This window comes from Elephas maximus, chromosome 8 (assembly GCF_024166365.1).
Source record: "Elephas maximus indicus isolate mEleMax1 chromosome 8, mEleMax1 primary haplotype, whole genome shotgun sequence".
In the NCBI taxonomy this organism is placed as follows: Eukaryota; Metazoa; Chordata; class Mammalia; order Proboscidea; family Elephantidae; genus Elephas; species Elephas maximus.
The window spans coordinates 40,031,127-40,044,059 of NC_064826.1; the positions used below are offsets into that span (position 1 = coordinate 40,031,127).

The following is a 12,933-nucleotide window of genomic DNA, read 5'->3' on the forward strand; positions in this document are numbered from 1 at the left end:
AACAACATCTGATTATTGTGCAATCTCAAAAGGTTGCAAGAGGAAAATATGTATGCATGATATCTGGAAAGCATATTTTATATTATATTTGGTATTATCCTCCATTCTTGTTCTTTTTATGTTTGTTTTATTGTGATCTAGGTGAAAGTTTATAGAACAAATTAGTTTCATATTCAACAATTTATACACAAATTGTTTTGTGACATTGGTTACAATCCCTGCCATGTGCCCACTCTCCCCTTTTCCACCCTGGGTTCCCCATTTCCATTTGTTCTGTTTTCCTGTCCATTCCTGCCTTCTCATCTTTGCTTTTGGGTGAATGCTGCCCATTTGGTCTCATTTACATGATTGAGTTAAGAAGCATATTTGTCACTTGTGTTATTGTTTGTTCTGTAGATCTATGTAATCTTTGGCTGAAGGATGAACTTCTGGAATGACTTCGGTTCTATGTTAAAAGAATGCCTGGGACCGTAGTCTTGGAGTTCCACCAGTCTCTGTCAGACCAGTAAATCTGGTCTTTTTTTTTTTCTGTGAATTTGAATTTTGTTCTACATTTTTTTCCCACTTGGTCTGGAACCCACTATTGTGATCTCTGTCAGAGCAGTCTGTGGTGGTATCCAGGTACCATGGAGTTCTTCTGGGCTCAAGCTGGTGGAGGCTGTGGTACTTGTGGTCCATTAGTCCTTTGGACTAACATTTCCCATGTGTCTTTGGTTTTCTTCATTTTCCTTTGCTCAGGATGGGAATACCAGTAGATGGATCTTAGATGGCCACTCACAGCTTTTTTTGGTTTAACAAATTTTTTTTTTTTAGTTGTGCTTTAGGTGAAAGTTTACAGCTCAAGTTAATTTCTCATATAAAAATTTGTACACATATTGTTAGGTGACACTAGTTTCAATCCCTATAATGTGACAGCACACTCCCCCTTTTCACCTAGGGTTTCCCTTGTCCATCCAACCAGCTCCTGTCCCTTCCTGCCTTCTCATCCTGCCTCAGGAAAGGAGCTGCCCATTTGATCTTGTGTATCTGCTTGAACTAAGGAACACATTCTACTCAAGTATTATCTTATGTTTTATAGTCCAGTCTAATCTTTATCTGAAGAGTTGGCTTCAGGAATGGCTTTAGTTCTGGGTTAACAGAGCATCCAGGGGGCATGGCTTCAGGAGTTCCTCAAGTCTCAGTCAGACCATTAAATCTGGTCTTTTTACATGAATTTGAGTTCTGCTCCACACTTTTTTCCTGGTCCATCAAGCACTCTCTGTTGCACTCACAAGCTTTTAAGACCCCAGACACTACTCACCAAAGTAGGATATAGAACATTTTCTTTATAAAGTATGTTATTCCAATTGACCTAGATGTTCCCATGGTCCCTAACTCACAGCCAAGTAGCTCAGTCCCTCAGAGTGTTTGGACTTGTCTATGAAGTTTCTATGACTTTGCCTTAGTCACATTGTGCTGACTTCCCCTATAATGTGCATTGTCTTTCCTTTCACCAAAGTTACAACTTATCTACTATCTAGTTAGTAGTTTCTTGTTCTTTTTCTTCTTCCTTTATTTTTGCTTTCATTCTACTCATTTTGCTTTTGTTTTATACTAACACTAGTTTTTCTCTCATGTCAAAAGAAACTTTTAGTTGAATTAAAAAAAAGAAATCATTCAGGCTTATATTGCATTGTGTAATTCAAGTAAATTGCTTGATTAAATTCAAGCTGCTTTATTCCCTGAATCATTTAGTCAAACATAAGGAAGTTAACCCAGCACAATAGCACTTTGCTTATGGTTTAAACACAATTGAGACACATTAACATTATCAAGTCTGTGCAAAGGATAATGATTTTTGTTTTGTTATGATGCATTTTGCTTCCAACTTCCAAGGACAATTACTGCACACTTTTGTTTATTGCATAGAGTATTGACTGTGACACTTGGCCACTTAGTACACTACATTAAATTGAATATTGTAAATTATTTCCTTTTATTTAGAGGAAAGAGACATTGAGAATAAAATGTAGAACTTCCTAAACAAAATGGGACTTTATGAGTTTGTTTCTTGTGTTCCAAATTTCCATGCTTTTCTGCCATTTTACTTCAAAATAACTCTTTATTTCAAAAAGTCTATTCTGTTTTGAAAATGGCTTTCTGGGCCCATAAAAAGCAAAAAGTCTTCATTACGTGAACACTGGCCAAAAGTGAAATAGCTGTGAAGTGTAATTATATTTGTTTTGAGGTGTTGTCAAGTCAGTTCCAACTCATAGAGACCCTATATGTAACAAAACAAAACACTGCCCAGTCCTGTGCCGTCCTCATAGTGGTCGCTATGTTTAAGTCCATTGTTGTAGCCGTTGTGTTAATCCATCACCCTGAGGGTCTTCCTCTTTTTCATTGACTCTCTGCTTTACCAAGCAAGATTTCTTTTTCCAGGGACTGGTCCCTTCTGATAATATGCCCAAAGTACATAAAATGAAGTTTTGCCATCCTCCCTTCTAAGGAGCATTCTAGCTGTACTATAAAATATATTTCTACATTGTTACTATTTAGGGTAAAGTAAAATTCCCCAGTCACCTTTCTTTCTGTATTTCAGGATTTTTTTTACTATATGTGCCACCATTTTTTAATGTAAAGTATGCTTGTTTAGTGTGACTTGAATGCATTAAAATAAATTTTAAATTTCCAGTGTCATTTAATTGTTTAGCAATATGTACTAACACCAAGAGAATTCAGAAAATCAGGTAGCATAAAATATAGGTAAATACAACATTGCTGACTGGATATCTACAAGATAGCTATATTTTTCCTAACACAAAATATGCGTTAAAAACAAAAATAATAGTTTGTGCTAATATAGTTGTCTAAACAACTTTCTGAAAATCTCAAAATGTATCATGCCTCTAATAAAAGGGCTTCCAAATTGCTAGCTGCAATTTCATGAAGTATGTTGATAACTTGGTATGTAGCAAAGAAAGATAGAGGTCTTCCTCATTTCTTTGAACAGTATAGGCAGCTACTTGATCATGCCTGGCCCCAGGGCTATTTGGAAGAAAATTTTCCATTTTTAAAATTTAACTTGATACTTTTTTTTTTCCTGTGAATATCAGTCAGATCTATATATGCAATTCCTAAATTGACTGCAATGCTAGATTTTTCTTTTCTCATAGGTGGCACCAATTTTAATTTTGTTGAGCAAAAAGACATGTGGCAGTCTCTCCCAATTTGCTAATAAATTACTATAAAACAAATATCATAAAAAACCCAGAATATATTTTTGGTGAAGGGAAATACAATACACAACACAGGAGAGGTCAGCACAACTGGACTAAACCAAAAGCAAGGAAGTTTCCTGAATACAGCTGAATGCTTCAAAGACCAGAGTAGCAGCAACAGGGGTTTGGGGACCATGGTTTCAGGGGACATCTAGGTCAACTGGCATAGCAAATGTATTAAGAAAACATTTTGCATCCCACTTTGGAGAGTGGCGTCTGGGGTCTTCATCGCTGGCAAGTGACTATCTAAGATGCATCAATTAGTCTCAACCCACCTGGAGAAAAGGATAATGAAGAACACCAAAGACATAAGGTGAAAATGAGCTGTAGAGACAGAAAGGGCCACATAAACTAGAGACTACATCAGCCTGAGGCCAGAAGAACTAGATAGTGCCCGGCTACCACTGAAGACTACCCTGATGGGGAACACAAAAAAGAATCCCTGATGGAGCAGGTGAACAGTGGGATGCAGGCCTCAAATTCTCATAAAAAGACTTAATGGTCTGACTGAAACTAGAGGGACCTTGGAGGTCATGGTCCCCAGACTCTTTGTTAGCCCAAGACTGGAATCATTCCCAAAGTCAGCTCTTCAGACAGGTATTGGACTGGACTATAAGATGGAAAATGATACTGGTGAGGAGTGAGCTTCTTGGCTCAAGTAGACACATGAGACTATGTGGGCAACTCCTATCTGGAGGTGAGATGGACAAGGCAGAAGGGGACAGGAGCTGGTAGAATGGACATGGGAATACAGGGAGGAGAAGAGGAGTATGCTCTCATTATGGGGAGAGCAGCTAGGAGTACATAGCAAGGTGTGTAAAAGTTTTTGTACGAGAGACCGACTTGATTTGTAAACTTTCACCTACAGCACAATAAAAAAAAAAAATCTGGAATAAAAGAGTAGGTATTATCTGAGTGTTGGAGGACATGCCACTATCATTAAGGCATATAGACCCGGATTTAAAAAAATCTTTGAAAGGAAGACATAATTTTTCTTTTGATGTACTCATGTTCCACTTTATAAAAAAACAGATTTTCAGGGGAAAATAAATCTTAAGTGAGCATTCTGATCCTACTCCTCTGTTTATCTTCTGAGCCACACAACAAAAAAAATATATAACAACAAACAGAAACAGGATGGACTCTCTATAATTTGTTTAAATTTTGTAAAAAAAAAAAAAAAAAAAAAAAAAATTCCACACAGGAAAAGAGTAATATCCATAAAATACAAAAAAAAAAAAATTAAAAATTGAAGGGAAAAGTACAAAAATCCTTTAAAAAACAGGCAAAAGCTATCAACACCCAATTTTAACAAAGCGATACTAAAACTATCCTTAAACATATAAAAAGATATTTACCTTTACTCATAATAAGAAAAATACAAATTAAAGCCACACTGAGATCTCATTTCTCACCTATCAAGATTGGTAAAAACAAAAAACACATTTGACAATATACTCTGCAGGTAACGCTGTAGGGAATCAGGACCACCCACACATTGTGGGAGAAATACAATGTGGACACCTCTTATGGTGGGAGATTTGAAAATATCTTTTCATCCAGTAATTTCACTTCTAGAGATTTGCCCTGAAGATTCACACTAAAAATAAGAAAATACATTGCAACATTATTTGTATCTATGAAATATTGAAAACAATCTAAGAGCCCATACTTGGAAGACAGGTTGACTAAACTAAGATACAATGGAGTTCTAGGCAGCTATTTAAAAGATTGATGAACATCTCTATATGAACTCATGTGGAGAGATTTCCAGTATACAATGTTAGGTGAAAAAACCAAAGTGTTTTTTCACATATCATGCTAACTTTTATGTAAGAAATAAGGAGGAAAATTTTTAAATTTTCATACATCTACTTACCTATTGTAAAATAAATAAACAGGGGATAAATCAGAAAATAATGATTTAATGCCAAGTGGTAGGTGTGATTGGGGTGGAAGTATTGGTGGGTAGAGTGAGTGGAACTTTTTATAAAATTTCCAAGGTTGAAACTATGGTAAGTTCTACATACTTAAAAAAATTATGTCAACAGGATGAGAAAATAAATAACAACAATTAAAAGAAACCCAGAATGGAATGCAAACAGAAACGTACGAACCTAAACAATCTCCAAATCAATAATGTAACCATATTTGAGGAAAACAAAAACAAAAACCAGCCCAAGTAACTTTGTACTTACTATATGGAGTATTAGACCTGGTGGTGCTAGTGGTTAGGAGCCTGGCTATTAATCAAAAGGTTGGCAGTTGGAATCTGCAATCAATCTAAAGAAACATTGAGCTTCAGTTAGAACGTTTTTTCTTTCCTCAATGGACTAGCAACTCTGAAAATACTTCTTGTGTGTGGTTGGAGGGAAAAAAATGAGTAAAAAAATGAATAAATATACTGAGGATAATGAGTAATATCTCACTACTGTAGAAGATAGTTACTTAAATAAAAAGGGAATGTCTTAGATGAAACTAAGGGTATTGAATTGGAGTTGGAGAGATTATTATGAACTTCTGGTTTTGGGTTTTAAAGTAGATAGACAGATTGATTGATAGATAAATGGATATATATATACATAATCTTTTGTTTTCTGAATTGGCCTAGAAGAAAAAATACCATGGTAGCAATGATCTCACAGTTCCTAATCTTGGTTTCTAAATATCATTTCCTATAAATGGAACCAAGGCCTCATTGATTACAGGCCCAAGACAGGAAAAACATAAAATGGAAGCGATAAGCTGAGCAGAATAGTCATGTAAATACACTATGAATTGTCAAGTAATGAATAAACAAAAAATAAATCAGTCATCATAAAAAATGTTAAATTACTAGAAAGCATGCAACACATATACTATACAAAATAAGACTTTTTTAATTTAAAAGAAGATAATCTTAAAAAAACACACACAAAATCTGGCTTATGATTGCTCTTTACAAACAACGCTAAGAGACAATTTAACAGCTAGTGTTTTCAATATAAGGTGAGGTGCTTGTAAATATCTTTTACATATTAGGGAAATAAAAAGAAATTCTCATCAACTGTACTTGTTCTATAAAAAACTGGGCATCACCATAATTCTGTTCATGGCCAAAGGACTCATTCGTTATTTGGCCATATCATTTTGGTTATATCAACCCACCATTATTTGGCCAAACTTATTCTACAAAAAGCCTCATAATATCTTAAAAGTATAGGGAAAAATAAAAACCTGTGAATGCAATAACAATGTATTATTAAAAATAGACTAATTTTTTTTGTTGTTATTTTGTTTTAAAAGAACCCTGTTTCACCTGTATATTTTTTTCTTACTCCATCTCTACTTTCTAGAAGATTAGATTGTTCTTATCCTAGAGGGCAATGATAGAAAACACTAAGTCACTTCATAAAGATGCTTTTCTCAATTCAACAAGGTATAAATTAGAGAAAAGAAATACAAAAGATAATTATAGTTACAAGTATACATGGCAGACATAGGTACAATTTCTTTAAAATATAAGATTCTTTATTGTGTAACTTTTGAACTATCTAAGAATTCTTAAAAAATCGCTAAGCTCCCCTCTATTATTATCTTGCAGTAAAATATAATGTAGAAATCAATGGTGTGAAGGAATAAGGAAATAAATGATGTAAAGAATATATGATCTACTCAGACAAATAAAAGAATCATTCTGCAAAGTGTGAGAAAGTTGTTGAACTCAAGAACATCAGAATAAAGCTTCCAACTCACCAGCAGGCAATAGAAAATATAAAAGATCCCACTCACAATAGTCACACAAATATAAAGTATCTAGATATGAACTAAAAAATATACGTGCAATACCATATTAAAAAAAAACTACAAAAATATATAACTTAACTGAAATATATATGAGACTCAAATAAATGTACAGATATAACACGTTCATGGGTGAGAATAGTTGTTGTTATGAGCCATCAAGTCAGTTCCACTCATAGCAACACTATGTACAACAGAACAAAACACTGTCCAGACCTGCACCATCCTCACAATCATTGCTATACTTGAGCCCATTGTTGGAGTCACTGCGTCATCAATCCATCTTGTTGAGAGTCTTCTTCTTTTTCACTGACCCTCTATTTTACCATGCATGAAGTCCTTTTTAGGGACTGGTCCCTCTTGATAACATGTCCAAAGTATGTGAGACAAAGTCTCACCATCCTTGCTTCTAAGGAGCATTCTGGCTGTACTTCTTCCAAGACAGATTCCTTTGTTCTTTTGGCAGTCCATGGTATATTCAATATTCTTCACTAACACTATAATTCAAAGGCATCAATTCTTCTTTTGTCTTCCTTATTCATCGTCCAGCTTTCACACACATATGAGGCAATTGAAAACACCATGGCTTGGGTCAGGCACACCTTACTCATTAAAGTGACAGTTTTGATTTTTCAACACTTTAAAGAGATCCTTTGCAGCAGACCTGCCCAATGTAATGCATCCTTTGATTTCTTGACTGCTGCTTCCATGGGCATTGAGTGTGGATCCAAGTAAAATGAAATCCTTTACAACTTCTCCTTTTATCATGATATTGTTTATTGGTCCAGTTGTGAGGAATCTTGTTTTCTTTATGTCAAGGTTTAATCCGTACTGAAGACTGTGGCCTTGATCTTCATCAGTAAGTGCTTTAAGCCCTCTTCACTTTCAGCAAGTGAGTTTGTGTCATCTGCATATTGCAGGCTGTTAATGAGTCTTCTTCCAACCCTGATTCTGCCTTCTTCATATAGTCCAGCTTTTCAGATCATTTGCTCAGCATACAGATTGAATAAGTACGGTGAAAGGATACAATCCTGATGCATACCTTTCTTGACTTTAAACCACGTAGTATTTCCTTGTTCTGTCTGAAGGACTGCCTCTTGGTCTACATTCAGGCTCCTCATTAGCATAATTAAGTGTTCTGGAATTCTCATTCTTTGCAATGGTATCCATAATTTATTATAACCCACACAGTCCAATGCCTTTGTACAGGTAAACGTACTTCTGGTATTCTCTGCTTTCAGCCAGGATCCATCTGACATCAGCTATGATATCCCTTGTTCCAGGTCCTCTTTTGAATCTGGCCTGAATTTCTGGCAGTTCCCTGTCGATGTACTGCTGCAGCTGCTTTTGAATGATCTTCAGCAAAATTTTGCTTGCGTGTGATATTAATGATATTGTTCGATAATTTCCACACTCAGTTGGATCACCTTTCTTGGGAATAGGCATAAATATGGATCTCTTCCAGTCGGTTGGCCTGGTAGCTATCTTCCAAATTTCTTGGCATAGACCAGTGAGCACTTCCATCACTTCATCCGTTTGTTGAAACATCTCAACTGATATTCCATCAATTCCTAGAGCCTTGTTTTTTGCCAGTGCATCAAAAGAAGATGGAAGGACTATACGGAGTCACTGTACCAAAAACAATTGGTCAGTGTTCAACCATTTCAGGAAGTAGCATATGATCAAGAACTGAAGGTGCTGAAGGAAGAAGTCCAAGCTGCAGTAAAGGGAATGGCAAAAAGCAAGTCTTCAGGAATTGATAGAATATCAACTGAGATGTTTCCACTATCAGATGCAGCACTGGAAGTGCTCAATCTATGTCAAGAAATTTGGAATACAGCTTTCTGGCCAACTGACTGGAAGAGATCCATATCTGTGCCCGTTCCAAAGAAAGGTGATCCAACAGAATGTAGAAATTCTCAAACGATATCATTAATATAGCAAGCGAGTAATACTTTGCTGAAGACCATTCAAAAGCTATTGCAGCAGTACATCTAGAGGGAACTCCCAGAAATTCTAGCTGAATTCAGAAGAGGACATGAAACAAGAGATATAATTGCTGATGTCAGGTAGATCCTGGCTGAAAACAAAGAATACCAGAAAGATGATTACCCATAAACCAATTGCTGCTGAGTTGATTCCAATTTACAGTGACCCTATAGGACAGAGTAGAACTGCCCCATAGGGTTTCCAAGGAGCAACTGGTGGATTCAAACTGTTGACCTAGGTGGTTAACAGCCAGGCTCTTCACCACTATGCCATCAGGGCTCCATTAACTGACAAGGTATTGCTAAATGCCAAGACTTATTTTAAAAAGCTGGTTATGCTCAATTAGGTATAGGGTATTTTTCTTTCTTCATTCAGTTTTGTATTCCTTCCTTCTATATAAATATTTATCGAGAACCTTATGCGCTAGCCTTAAGATAAAAATTAACAATAAGAATTCAACAGATTGACAAGCCAAAGTTCCTGCCCTCATGGGTCTTAACAGTGTGTTAAGTGTCTTGAAAAGATACAAAATACAGTTTCTTGGGAGTACATGAGAAATTGTCTCCGCTTTCACATAGCCACATAACCATCCATACATACACTTGTGGTATTGTGGTTATGTAAACACAAACACACTTTTCAAAGACAGATTAAAATGGTGAAGACCTCTTTTAGGAGTAAAAATATGTAGAAAAATATAGCAATAGAAGCAGATATGTTCTTTGTCATAAAGTAGAAAGAAAGCATGATACAAACATCATTACTATAAATTAAAATACAAGTGATACAAGAAGAAGCACTAAGTGTACATAAAATAAACATTTTCAAGTAAATACAGGCAGATATACTTTTCTGTGTGTGTGTGTGTGTGTGTGTGTGTGTGTGTAGGGTGTATGTGTTAAAGGAAAAGAGCAGAACCAGCATACACAGAGGAAGTCTTTTCTTCCAGGCATCCTGCTATGTAATTTCTCAGAACGATTCTTTGAAATATAGTAATACATTGCCTGCATGTTACAGATGAAGAAACACTTAGAGGGGCAGCTAAGACACTGGTGGCTTTACATTTTTTTTTAATTTTCCCCTTGAAAACTACTTTGAAAATCAGATTATTAGGTGAACACTAGTCTCCTGTGCTAAATACTCTCTTGTAAACTTGCAAAACGTGTTGATTGTCATATTGAATTTATGAAGTGACCTGAATTTGAAAGAAAATAACACATTTCTGCCTAATTCCTCTTAGTCCTCTATTTCTTAAAACTTTCACAAGTGGAAAAGGCCTGATAAGCCACACACAAAGTGAGTGATGGGAGAAAGAGTTGTTGGAAGAATTAGAAAAATATTTTCCCCACTTAGAAAAATCAACCATGTTTGCTCCACGTTGTAGCAAAACAGTCTCATCCATTGTAAATCAAGTCATTTCAAGGATTACCTAACCAAAATCAAGAGTCCAAGGGCTTTTCAAGTATTCCAACAATATCACCAAGAAAGTTTTAAGAGCATGTGCTTTTAAAATCTTAATTGAGCTAATATATCCGGTGACTTTAGAGAGGTAAATATTAGCCTAATTCATACATTAGGAGAACTTGGATTTTTGCCCTCACCCATATTCATTTTTCAGAAAGAACAGGCTTTAGGAAATGAGTCACTGATTCTGAGAGGGGATAGAGATAGGAAAGGTTATCTCGTTAAATGCAGCCCAGGCACCAGCAGGGAATAATGGCAGGCATTGGGCAATATGAAAGCAGGAAGCACACAGGAAACAAAAGACAAAGAAGGCAAGGGGGGAGGTTAAAAATTAGTTGCTTTTGTGTCGATATTGACTCACGGTCACCCCAAGTGCATCAGAGTAGGACTGGGTTCTGTAGGGTTTTCAAAGGCAAGTAGATCACCAGGCCTTTCTTGTGAGGTTTCTCTGGGTAGACTTGAACCACCAACCTTTTGATTAGCAGCCGAACACATTAACCATTTGCACACCCAGGGACTCCAAGGGCAGATCAGTAGAGGCCAAAGCACACTATTCTGTCCACGACAGACTTAGAAGGAAGAAAGGTCAGAGGAAGGTGAGATGGGACTAAATAAAAAATAAAAATTTAAACTGTAGACTCATTATGGTAAAAAAAAAAAAAAAAAAAATCCTTAAAATAGCATATTCGAAGAAAAATCAATTAAATTTTTTAAAATATGTGAAGGTTAGAATATTTGCATTTAATGCAGATAAAGTATCTGGAATCAAGTAGACGAAGTCATCTCTGAAAACTTTTTGGAGATTTTTTTTTTTTAAATGAAGATATAAGCATATGATTGTTTTTGCTGGAAAGTAGGTGATTACAAATTATTATTTTCTCTTTGAATTTAGTGAGTTAACATAAAAAAAAATATGTAGTCCTTTACATGCAATGGATAGAAATAATTTTAAAAAATACAAAGAATGAAAGGATTTTAACCAAATTTACACTTTTTGCCCTAGTTTTTAATTACAATTCATCTCATCTCTTGCTGCAATGAGCAAATGCGTTTACAGCACCCATCACAATCATAAGCCTGAATTTAAGGAAGTACACTGTCCATAGTGGCCCCCAGAGGAAACTGATTTACTTTTTATTAAAAACTCTCCAGAATATAAGCATTACATAACAATGCTACTTAACTACTTCAGAAACTTTGGTCACAAGACTCATCATGAAAGTTTCCTGGAAATAAGTCCATATAAGAATTAAAAATTTAAAAGGTGAAATGTTTCTTTATTTTAACTTTAACAGGATTTGTTTTTCATTGTTAAGAAACACTTTAATAGTTTTAAAGCAAAAGCTGTTAAATTGAGTGGAGTCTAGATAGCTAAAACTGTGCTCCTGAGCTCAAACTTATAGATAAATCTTTTGCAAGTAGTGCTCAAGAAAATATCCTCTCTCCCCTTTGCCCTGACCCAAATCTTGTATTGTTTCTTATAAAACTTGGGTCAAGTGTAGAAATATATCCAGACTGATGTGTGTGCCATACAATAGCGAGAGGAGTAAAGCCCAACTAATGACTTTGAATTTAGAAATAGAAGGCAATTAACATGTACTCAAAGTTACATTAATAAATGCTTCCATGGGATAATATTGAAACGGTCACAAAGGTTAAGAAAACACTGATACCAGAGCACAAATGATTATATTGTTAAAATAGGCAAAAATTGCTATACAAGAGTCTCTTTTAAAATTAAAAATAAAGAGCACAACACACAAATCAGGATGATTTTCCTGTTCTACTCATGAATTTTAGTCTATATTCATAAGGTTGGTTATGTTGACATCTAGTAGTTTCTTAAGACACTTGATGAAGTCCCATTCCAACTTTGGAGGGTAAGCCCTCCCTAAGGAATCTCTGGGTCCTGGTCACATCTGGGTCACCGTACAATTTCAAAGTAGTGAAATATCACCATCATGTGCTGTGGCATGAAGACGTACGCCGTGTACACAGCCATTCCCACAATGGAAACCAGCATAGAATTGAACCCAGTCCGCTTCCGGGGCTCCAGCATGTAGAGGCCATGGAGCAACCTCTGGTAGTAGAACGAGGACATCTATTTCCAGGCCAGTGATAAGGACGCTGTGAGTCGAATTGACTCAACATAAAAGGAGAAGGTTCGGTTTTTTGGCCAGGGCCACCCCTGCCATGCACCTCCCGCCATGACGCTGATCCTCAACTCAGTCTGATTACAAATTATTTGAGTGTAATTGAAGTTGCTTCTAGGAAATATTTTAAGAAGGTCCTCTAGCAACCCGTTTGTGCTATTAATTTGCTTATTACATTTTTTCTTTATAGGTACTCCAAAAGTAACATTGTATAACCCTCTTCAAAATTATAAAAAATTACAAAGCATCGAAATCCAAATTAATGAGCATTCACTATATTGCAT

The 12,933-nt window shown here is 35.8% G+C and overlaps 1 pseudogene; it reads right to left on the reverse strand.

Moving 5' to 3' along the window:
- Window positions 1–12,420: 12,420 nt before the first annotated feature.
- Window positions 12,421–12,705, reverse strand: LOC126081564 (serine palmitoyltransferase small subunit A-like; annotated as a pseudogene).
- Window positions 12,706–12,933: the final 228 nt, after the last annotated feature.